This window comes from Chlorocebus sabaeus, chromosome 22 (genome assembly GCF_047675955.1).
Source record: "Chlorocebus sabaeus isolate Y175 chromosome 22, mChlSab1.0.hap1, whole genome shotgun sequence".
NCBI classification, from domain to species: domain Eukaryota; kingdom Metazoa; phylum Chordata; class Mammalia; order Primates; family Cercopithecidae; genus Chlorocebus; species Chlorocebus sabaeus.
Window position 1 is genome coordinate 89,130,731 of NC_132925.1, and position 11,848 is coordinate 89,142,578.

An 11,848-nucleotide genomic window follows, 5' to 3' on the forward strand; every position below is an offset into this window, starting at 1 on the left:
CTCCACCCTGGGTGACAGAGCAAGACTCCATCTCAAAAAAAAAAAAAAAAAAAAAAAAAAAAAAAATTTAATGACTGTGTGCAGTCAGTTAGTGTAATAGTAGGCTACTTATTTCAAGCAGGGAGGGTCCAGGTTGACCCTCCCACCAACCTATGGCAAGTGGGTATCAAGAACCCCCCCCCCAAAAAAAATGTTAGTTCTGTGAAAATGGATTGAGAGAAGTTTCATTTCTATAGATATCCAATGTAATATTGTCTATAAATATTGGAAATAATCCCAGTGACAACCAGTAAGGGATGAAGTGATTGAACATGGGACATTACCCCATGTAATTGTATGCAACCAATAACAACCATGAAATCCATCTATCAACAAAGAGAATGCTAGTATATCACATTCAGCAAAAAAAAATCAGGCCCAAAACTCTGTTCACAATGTGGTTATAATTATGCAAGAACAATCACATGTAGATACAAACCAGAGTAAAATATACCAAGAAAAGACCCTTTCCTCCTTTCTGCAATTTCCCAATGATTATGTGTTGCTTCTCTGACAAATTTACCTGTATACAGCAGTACCACTTTCTCAGGAGAATAATACACACAGACGGGACGTGGAGCTCAGCAGCACTGGCCACCCTGTACTCTGCAGTCCACCCACTTTGGAGCTCATCCTTCCTGCTAATGAGCAGGGAGTAGTTTTCAAAGCTAAGCTCTTGTGACAGAGAACTGTGACAGCACTGAACATGGATTCTTTTACCTGATTCATCCTTCCCAGCCTAGCTCATCTACTCATCCACTCTGGCCAACCCAGGCCCTGAATTCCAGGACATAGGACCCATTTTTGTCTTTCTCTTTGGCCACTGAGGGCTCTGGTCAGTCAGAGGAGAAGCCCAGAACTCAAGTCTCCTCATGGTGTGCCTGGAAAAAGGCTGCCACTCCCCTTCACTGCATTCACTGTCTCCACCTCCATATCTACAGCTCCCACTTCTCCCCATGTGGAGTTCCAGTCCTATTGGCAAATCTGATTATTGCTTCTCTGTCTTCATCCTACTTTTCCTGTGCAACAGCATTCAACACAGTGACCATCCCTTTTTTATTTATTTATTTTTTTTTTTATTTTGAGACAGAGTCTTTCTCTGTCTCCCAGGCTGGATTGCAGTGGCACGATCTCGGCTCACTGCAACCTCCGCCTCCCGGGTTCAAGCGATTCTCCTGCCTCGGGACTCCTGATTAGCTGGGACTACAGGCGCGTGCCACCACGCCTGGCTAATTTTTTTGTATTTTTAGTAGAGACAGGTTTTCACCGTGTTAGTCAGGGTGGTCTCGATCTCCTGACCTCGTGATCCACCCACCTCAGCCTTCCAAAGTGCTGGGATTACAGGCAGGAGCCACCCGCCCAGCCGTGACTATTCTTATAATACTTGCTTTCAGAAGCTTCCAATAAACCATACTCTCTTAGTTTTTCTCTTAGCCGGCTGCTCCCTCTCAGTTTACTTTTCTGGATTCTTCATATCTCCCCAACCTCTGCCGCAGGATTGAGTTCCCTTTTCGTCTCTCTCCACATTCTCTCCTCTTGTCTGATCTTGTGGGTTTGGACCCCCTATAAATCATGATGTCTCCCAAAGCTGTGCCCCAAGCTCCATCATTCCAACTGCTTTCCTGACACCTCGAATGTCACCTTGAATATCTTGAGAGTGGCCAGTGCTGCAAACCATCCCCTCCACACACAGTCTTCTCATCTTAAGAGACAGCACCTCCATCTCTCTAGCAGCCCAAGGCAACACTCTAGCAGTCACCTTGGTGCCTCTCTCCCTCTTACATGTCCATCTATGATGAAATGGTTTTGATATTTGTCCCTGCCAAATCTCACTTTGAAATGTCATCCCCAGTGTTGAAGGTAAGGCCTGGTGGGAGGTGTTTGGATCATGGGGGCCAATCCCTCATGAATGGCTTAGCGCCATCCCAGTGGTGATGAGTGAGTTTACCTGAGATCTGGTTATTTAAAAGTGTATGAAGGCCAGGCACAGTGGCTCACGCCTGTGATCCCAGCACTTTAGGAGACCGAGGCAGGCGGATCACTTGAGGTCAGGGGTTCCAGACCAGCCTGGCCAACATGGTGAAACATTTAGTCTCTACTAAAAATACAATAATTAGCCGGGTGTGGTGGTGCACCCCTGTAATCCCAGCTACTTGGAGGCTGAGACACAAGAATAGCTTGAACCTGGGAGGCGGAGGTTGCAGTGAGTTGAGATGGTGCCATTGCACTACAGCCTGGGCAACAAGTGAGACTCTATCTCAAAAAAAGAAACAAACAAACAAACAAAAAAATGGTGTATGACACCTCCGCCTTCTCTCTCTTGTTTGCACTCTTGCCATGTGACATGCTGGCTCCTTTTGGAAGCTACTTGTTTGATCATGACAGTGACCAATGGACAAACCTATGGCGCTGTTCTTTGTTTTTTTGAGACAGAGTCTCACTCTGTCACCTAGCCTGGAGTGCAGTGGCACAGTTTTGGCTCACTGCAACCTCTGCCTCCTGGGTTCAAGCGATTCTCCTGCCTCAGCTTCCTGAGTAGCTGGGATTAGAGGCACATGCCACGCCCAGCTAATTTTTGTATTTTTAGTAGAGACGAGGCTTCACCATGTTGGTCAGGCTGGTCTCAAACTCCTGACCTCATGATTCACCCGCCTCAGACTCCCAAAGTGCTGGGATTACAGGCGTGAGCCACCGCGCCCAGCCCTGGCACTGTTCTTAAGAGTCCATCACAGACCTTAACTGCTGAATCCTATTCCTCATGGAAACTGAGGCATGGACATTTCTGTAGCTCCCCCTTGGATGTGGCCTGGAGGAGTTGGAGAAATCAGGCCTGGGAGCATACAGCATGTATTTGATCTGATTCATTCATCAGGTTCAGGTTAGGCCTTGACTTCTGGGCTTGCAAAACTGGCCCTGGGGAGCATGAGGCGTGTGGATCTGCACTTAGTAAGATGGACAAGGACTGCTGGGGGACGAGGCTGGAACAGGGGGCTGAAAGCATGCCTTCCTTGGGCCTGGAACCAGGTAGTGCTCTCAGAGTTTATCGTTTGCTTAGGAAACGTTCTCATTCCTATTGGGCTGTCCCCCAGCACCCAAGGCCTGAAGCATAACCCAAGTTCATGAGCATAGGTGTGGCCTTTGGAAAAGAGCACTATGTCTCTAGCTCTTTCCACCTACTCTCTTCTTCCTCCAGGCTGGCCACTGGCCTCCCAGTACTGGCTCCCTGGACCCCAAGGTTTTGACTATTGTCTATATAAACTCTTCTAGGTAAACAGCAGACTACCCTCAATGTCTGCAGGGCAGGCATTGTACAGCAGAAACCTGGGCACAGCATAGGAGCCCCTGAATGAATATAACTGCTCTGGCCCTCTCTGTCAGATCAGATGCTACCTGCCCTCCAGCCCCTTTCGCCTCCCCATTCTGTAGAGCTGGTCCAGGGCCCCCCAACTCCCCTCTAACCTGAAGTAATTCTATTCTTGGAGCACCAGACTCTGTAATTATGGTATTTTCTCATGTATTCTCACATGAAATCCTCCTAATAATCCTGTGAGCATAATTTTGGCCATTTTACAGTCAAGGGAACTGAGATTGCAAAGAACAGAAGAGACTTGTCCAAGATCAGCCATAGCAGCCATCCCCAGAGTTCTGAGGACTTCCCGACACCAAAACCCCTTCTCTATATCCAGGGAAATCAGCAACCACAATCTTTAAGAGGCTGACCTTCAAACTTTTGCAGAACCTGGAGTGGGCACTATCAAACCTAAGACTGTGACATAGTCTTAGTGACAAGTCTGGAAGCTGTGGAAGATACTTTGGGGAAGAGGAAAGTGGGAGAGGCTTTCCCCTATCCCCTGCCCACTTCCAGGATATAGTCTATGTTTTTGTGCTCTTTTCTAAATGCAGAGAAAACCCTGAGGGCTTCTTGAAAGGTGGGAGAAGTGATGGTGGTTCTTGATGCTGGCAACCACCAGCCAGAAAAAGACCGCTAGAGGTGGCCACCTGGGGCCAACCTCCCCATACCCAGTTGTGGAGCAGTATCACTCAAGAAGCCTACAGTAAATGCAGGCACCATCCACACTCAAGCAGGTTCTCAAGGTGGGGGCCCCAGGGAGGTTCTGATGGAGCCCAGAGCCAGGGGAACCCCAGAGTCAAGGGACCAGTAGGGACTGTGGAGTCTGAGAAGACTTGGCTCATCGGGAGATGTTAGGTATAAAATGGGTGCGAATGGCACCTGCCTCTGACTGCCGCAAGGATTACATGAGCTGAGGGGTTCAGGATCCATCTGTCAATAATGCCAGTTTTCCTTTTTCCTTCCATTGGACAGGAAGTCCTAGGCTGTGGGGAACCTCAGGTCTGGCAGCATGAGAACTGCCTGGCTCACCTGGAAAACACACCTGGTGCTGGTTTAAGAATGCCGCAGAGAGAGCTTGTCAAGGAAGACTCTAACCAAGGGTGGACATGAGCCAGGGGTTAATGATGATTTGCATGGGAATCATCCTGGGTTGTCTCTGAGCATCCATCCACAGTCCCAGTCACCCTTGGAGAGGAACATCTACCCTGAGGCTGTGCTGCTTGAATCTGGGAGAAATTGTGAGGAGAATTCCTCCACTCTGGCTTCGTCATTGCCAATTCCCAGGCTAAGCTGCCCTAAACCACTCTCTTGTCACTTCTCTTCAGTCCAAGAGACCCTAATGGCTCCCTGTTGCCTCCAGAGCCTGGCATTTATTTTTCCACCCCAGGCTGGGCACTTAAAGCTTAAGAGAGGCCCTGCCCTTTCCTAGCCACACTCTCCACACCCAAATCAGCAAGACTATTCCCAGAGTCATGCTGTGCCCTCTCTGCTTTGACCTTCCACATTCCTTCCAAACCCACCTCAAGTCCCAAGGCCAAGCAAAACTACCACTCTCCTCTCATGATCTCCACAGCCCTGATTCTCTGAAAGACATCCTTATGCCGTAGAGCCTATAGGCAGTGGCCGCATTTCCAGCCGGAGAGTAGGGACTTCAACTCAGCCAGGCCATGGCATCCAACATTTCCACAGCCCCACTCCAACCACAGAATGCACCCAAGAAATCCCTGTTTGTGTCCAGCCTTTGGGCAGTTGTAGTCCTGAGAGTTGTAGGCAGGGGGACACCAGTAGCCAGCCCAGAAGCCAGGGCTCTCAGGCTTGAAGGGCCTCTGGGTTCCAGCAGAACATGCATGGGATGGGGTCTGAAAAACCCTCTTCAGGCCTCCAGGCTCTCTAGGCCCCAGTAATTCAGCACTAGTCTCCCTGCACATCTGCACTTCTCTCCATGCTATGGGCAGAGCTCATTACACTGATCCCAGTGCCAAATACTGATGGTCTTTTCACTCAAAGCCTTTTGAAAGGAGGCCTAAGGAAGCCTAATTAAGAGCTATGGATGCCACAAAAACAGTCACTGATACAGTCCCCTTCAGGAATAAGCAAAAATGGAAAACAGCTCTACAGGAGAAGGTGAGAGCCAGAAAGACCTGAGAGAGAACTTTAAGACCAGGGAAGGCAAGGTGGCCCAGCCAGTGGTCAGGGGGCTGCAATGTTGGGTGAGATAGTTGAAGCTGGGTAGCTGGCTTCTGAGTCTCAGTTTTCTCATTTATAAAATGAAAATCAAATAGTACTTTCCAGCTCTGACCGTCTTGAAGTCTATTTAGAACTGCCTGTCCATTCCAGCTCTCAAGCTGTTTCTGAACCATGCCTGTGTCAACTTTCATTTTTCCTGGATCCACTTCCATCCTTGGAGGACTGGGTTTGGCCAGTCCAAGAGGACAAACATGGAGGCAAGAAACTGCAGAGGCCGAAGAGGTACCATCTTTTTCTAAGGGTAATCATACTCTAAGGAGGAATCATCACAAGTCCTGAAGCTAGAACCGCAAGCTCTTTTTTTTTTTTTGAGACGGAGTCTCGCTCTGTTGCCCAGGCTGGAGTGCAGTGGCTGGATCTCGGCTCACTGCAAGCTCCGCCTCCCGGGTTTACGCCATTCTCCTGCCTCAGCCTCCCAAGTAGCTGGGACTACAGGCTCCCGCCACCTCACCCGGCTAGTTTTTTTTTTTTTATTTTTTTAGTAGAGAGGGGTTTCACCGTGTTAGCCAGGATAGTCTCGATCTCCTGACCTCGTGATCCGCCCGTCTCGGCCTCCCAAAGTGCTGGGATTACAGGCTTGAGCCACCGCGCCCGGCCAACTGCAAGCTCTTCTAAGTCCCTCCAGTCCCGATGCCCTCTTCCTCTGCCCTTATGATTCAGACCATCTCCAGGGAGCCTTCTTTTGTTCGTAGATCCAGCTACTAACCTTCTGGGCAACCTTGGACAATTCAGCTGACCTCTGACTATCATCTCTCCAGAGTGTGGAAACTGGCTGTCTGCTCCTTCCCTAAACCCCCTTTCACACTTGCACGGCATCCTAACCTCCTCCAGGCAGCCCTCCCAGCTTCAGGTGGGAAGTATTTATTCCATGGAACTAACTCTTTCAGAAACCCACCTGACTTCCAGAGCAACAGAAGGAAGAAAACCTTCTCAGGGCAGGCTGGGAAAGGTGGCCATAGGAGGAAGATGGCTGTCCCAGGAAGAACACCTTGGGATCTCCTCATCCCTTGGCAGTGCTCCTAGCCCAGGCCCCTAACCTGCACTGACTCATGGGCTAGAGGGAGGAGGGGCTTGTCTCTTGCTTGCTGAGATTAGAGTGTGTGACTATTGCTGAAAATCTCTGCTCACCTCTACTCCAGGATCTCCCTCCCAAGCATTCATATAACTGTGATAAGATCAAGCCTAGTTACAGGAGCTCAGTAGCAGGAATCCACCTCTCTCTTCCAGGCCCAAAGGGCAGAGCCCTATCTCCATGTAATCTATCTCCAGAGGTGAGTTGTATCTTATTGCATCTTGGTGTGAAAACAGGCACAGCCACTGGCTTTGCTGATGTTAACAGCCCCAGTGAGCTGTGCATCCACAGTTTTGTGGGTTTAATTTATTGCCAGCAATTAGATATCAAAGCCATCTTAGGAGCTGGTGTTCCATCTGTAAAGTCAAGGGCCAGGTGGGGGCTGATTCACATCTGGCCAACCCATCCTGAGCCCTGGACTCATTCTGTTCTGGGTGGTCAGTGGCAGAATCTAGAGAAAGATGCCTCCAAAAAGCTTGACTTCCTTGGGTCCCATAAGAATGCCCACATGCTCACTTCTGTCCGAAGGAGGCTAGACGAGACCAGCGCTCTCTATATTGTGCTCTTTTCTGCTCCTCAGAATCTCAAAGGCTGTTTCCACTATAAGGCCTTTGCGCTTGCTATTCTCTCTTCCTGGGATGCCCTTCTTTTCTTTTTTTCTTTTTTTTTTTTTTTTTTTTGAGACGGAGTTTCGCCCTTTCATCCAGGCTGGGGTGCAGTGGTACGATCTCGACTCACTGCAACCTTGCCTCCCAGGTTCAAGCAATTCTCCTGCCTCAGCCTCCCAAGTAGCTGGGATTATAGGCGCATGCCACCACACCTGGCTAATTTTTATATTTTTAGTAGAAATAGGGTTTCACCATGTTGGCCAGGCTGGTCTTGAACTCCTGACCTCAGGTGATCTGCCCACCTCAGCCTCCCAAGGTGCTGGGATTACAGGCATGAGACACCATGCCCGACCTCTCTTTTCTTTTTTTTTTTTTTTTTTTTTTTTTTGAGGCGGAGTCTCGCTCTGTCGCCCAGGCTGGAGTGCAGTGGCCAGATCTCGGCTCACTGCAAGCTCCGCCTCCCGGATTTACACCATTCTCCTGCCTCAGCCTCCGAGTAGCTGGGACTACAGGCGCCCGCCACCACGCCCGGCTAGTTTTTTGTATTTTTTAGTAGAGACGGGGTTTCACTGTGTTAGCCAGGATGGTCTCGATCTCCTGACCTCATGATCCGCCTGTCTTGGCCTCCCAAAGTGCTGGGATTACAGGCTTGAGCCACCGCGCCCGGCCTCGACCTCTCTTTTCTTATAATCAACTTCTTGTCATTCATCCTTGGCTGAGTGTCCCCTTCTCAGAGACACCCCCCACCCCCGACCCTTCTGTCCCTCTCTGTCACTCCACTGTTTGGCTGTTGGCTCCATCATTGTAGAAGGAGTCCTGTCTGCTTAACTTGACTCAGCCAACAGCACAGAGACACCTGCCCAAAGGAGGCACGCTGGGCCAGTCCATCCCGTCACTAGCTGGTACGATGCCTCACAGTCTCTGGCTCCCTTCCTGACCTTGTAAGGAGGGGTTCTCTGTACCTGCCTGATGCCACTGGGCAGAGCCTCACCTGCTTCACCTGTATTTCACAGCAGCCCTGGCCAGTCCCACTGCGCAGCCTACTAGGGCCTGGCCTGGCAGGAACCGAGAGAGAGAGAGAGACCGACCCAGACCTCAAGGGCAGGTGGGCGGCTCAGTTAGACAGGAGCTCTGACTGCAGCTTCTCCCAGGAAGTCAGCCTCCTTTCTGAAGGCTTTAACCTGTGACTCAATACTTCCTTAAACACCGTCCCACCCCACGCGGTCTCATGTGAGGTGAATTTTTTCAGGACTGTGACATGCTGGTAGCGCAGCAAACTGTCGTGCCTGACCTCTCCCAGTCTCACAGTCTGGGGGGCAGGCATTGCTATCCATGTGTTCTAATGAGGAAATGGGCTCAGAGAGATTAAGGGAGTTGTCCAAGGTCGCAGAGTGGAGTCAGAAGGGGATCCCAAGCTGTGTGACTCAGACCCAACATCTGTCTCCTCTGCAGGGAAGCACTCTGACTTTAAAGCATCCCGAGAGGTGCCAGGCACTCTTTGCCCAAGTTCAGGGACCAGAGGCCATAGAAGGGCACCCCCAAGAATCCTTCCTCTGGCATCCAGGGGCATAGAAGTTCAGGGCACAGGAGGAATGGGTTTGTGACGTCTTCTCCAGCTAGACCAGATCAGGGAAGGGGTCAGATGACATTGGAACTCTTTGGGCAGGGATAGCCTTCCCATTAGGAAGGGGATTGTGAAGCTCCATGCCTCTAGCTTCAGACCCTGGTCCTACCACACACCACTCATAGGAACCTAGGAAGTTTCTTCTGCTACTATTCAAGTTTCCATGACTTCATCTGCAAAATGGGCATGATCTCTGCCTGGGAGGGCTACTAGAAGAACAGAAAAGTAAACAAAGTCAAGTATGAGATATGTCGGGCACACACTATGTGCTAAAACATGAGCTCCAAGGCATGACTCAAACAGGCCCAGAGCTAAGAGCCCAGCCCCTCACCCCCCTGGGCCTTTTCAGGGGGCCCTGAGACCCTCCATCCAGCCCATGTTTCCCATGGGGGAAACATGACCCATGAGTGAAGGTACTGTCACCTGGAAGGGAGGCTGGGGTGGGGAGAGTCCCTGCACGGGGGACACTGCTTCAAGAGGTGGCTGAGGGGCCTGCCTCATTCCCACACAGGGCATCTCTGCCAGGTTTGAGGGTTGATTACTCCCTGGCTTGCTGTGAACACAGATCAAGGTCAGGAATGGGAATGGGGGTGTCATCTGCTTTATCTACACAGCCTCTACACTGGGGCAGGGTTTATAGGCTAAGGCAGGCTTCCCAGTGCCTCCCCTGCTGCCTCAGTCCCACCACCCACTCTCTGCCCCAACTGTCTCTGTCCAGAGTGAACTCTCCAGAAAGGAGAAAGCAAGCCTGCCTAAGACAGCCATGACCACCCAGTCATCTCTGCTCCCCTTGTCAGCACCACTGATGCCCCACCAGACAATGTCGGCAGGTGCCTGTGCCCATGAAGTATGGACTCTCTGAGGGCAGGAACCATGGGAGAAAGGACAATCTTGTAACCATTTTGCCACATCAGAGCCCTGCCTCTTGTCCTCACCAGCCATGAACCTCTGCAAGCCACTTAGTTACTCCAAGCCTTGGTTTCTCATCTGTAAAATGGAGATCTTAATGCCTGACTTGCAAAATTTGAGATCAGTTTTGTTAATGTCTAGTTCAGTGTTCCATAAACTTTTTTAACGCGTGTAAACTTGTTCAAATTAAATCTCAGGACACCAATCTATAAAATAGCTGTGTTGGAAGGAAAAGTGGAGGGCCCTAGGACTCCTTCACCAAATCCTGGGGAGTTCAGGGAGTCCAATGTGAAAAGATCTGGCCCCAACTCTAACAGCCAACTCTGAAATCAACCAGAAATGCTAGAGCAGTAAGAGGGGATGGATAGATTGTCTGACACATTGGCTGGGTCTATCTCCAGAGGAGCCAGAGGTGCACATGTGGAGGGGGAATGCACCACCCATGGGAGAACCCTGGGGGCTCTAAGAAAGAGGAGCTGTTACCAGGGGCCCATTGTCTCATCCCTGAGCACCCCATTCTGACTTCCTACAGGTGGGACAGGCAAATGAGAGACCCCTGTGCCACAGCTGCCTCTCGCCCAGTAAATAGACTTGTTCTCCATTCTTCACACAAAATGCCTTGCCTCCCCGTGTACCTGCCAGCTAAGTCCCTAAATGTTTGTCTATCCAAATCTGGCTTTCCCTTTGAGTTCATATTGTCACCACCTTTTGGAAGTCTTCTGTGACTGCCCCTAGCCAAAAATAGCATTTCCTTCCTTTGACCTCCTCTAGCACAGAGAGCAGCAGCTAAGAGCTTGGGACTCAGTTTCTCTATTTGTAAGATGAGAATGTGAGGACTGAGATGATCCATATAAAGCTTTAGTACAGTCCCGGCACACAGTAAGCACTCAATAAATGTCAGCTATTCATTATGGTGCTGTGGTCTCTCCCCTGCCCCACAGCTCCTTCAGGCTGTGGCACACAGTAGGTGCCCACTGAATGCTTATCCAGGTGACCAGCAGGTGGCCCCACACCCCAATTAACCTCTCTACCAGCTCCTCTGAGCCCCAGAGAACTTGTTCCCTTGAGTCAACAGCTGCCTTCTCCTGGTCAGGGGACACAGAGAGGGTAGAACTGGCAGAGTGCTGCGCAGCTTAGTGCATCACCTAGCAGACGCTTGGGCTGTGCTGGTGACCAAGGCCTTTGGGCTGAGCCATCCCTCTCCCTGTCTTCATTGCAGCCCTGCCCCATCCTTGTGAGAATTATGCTAACAAATAAGAAAACTGAGGCTTGGAAAAATGCATGATCTGCTTGAACATAGAGCATTCCTCACAATCCATCAACTGGTAGTGATATGTCTGTCAAGGGTGCTGGAATAATCTGGTCCTGTTGATTCAGTCTCTCACTTTACTGATGGACAACCTCAAAAATAAGAACTGCCTTGCTCAAGGCCTCATGTAAACCAAAGCTCAGGTCTCCTGGCTCTAGACAACCCCACTCCATCCCACACACAGCAGGGGAGGTGGGCTTGCCAGACCCTTCCCTGCCTGCTGGTTAAGCATGCTGGCTGCTCAGTATGACAAAACGAAGAATTTTACCCTGCTGGGTTTGTGGGCAGCCATGAGGACCCACGACGGATGCAAAGGCTCAGCCCAAAGCAGCCAGGCCCAAGGCGGCCAGGTCTGGTGACAGCCACACACAGCCTGCCCTCCCCCGTTCCCCATGCCGGCCAGAAAGAAAGTTTCAAGCAGGCTTGGAAGCATGGAGACCCCTGCAGAGGCTGTAGCAGGCTGCATTTTGAGGCTCAATTCTGACACTGTAGTGAAGGGGCTGAATTGAGGGCAGAGAGGGGCTGGTGTAGAATAGCAATGAGCCAGGCTATTGGAAGCCAGCCAGCATCAGGTTTGGAGGACAGAATCAGGGCGGTTGGCCAGGTCAGGGGAAACATCACTGGGAAGAGATGTCACACACGCACGCATGCACGTGCACACGTGTGTATATATGTTTTATGGCCTTTT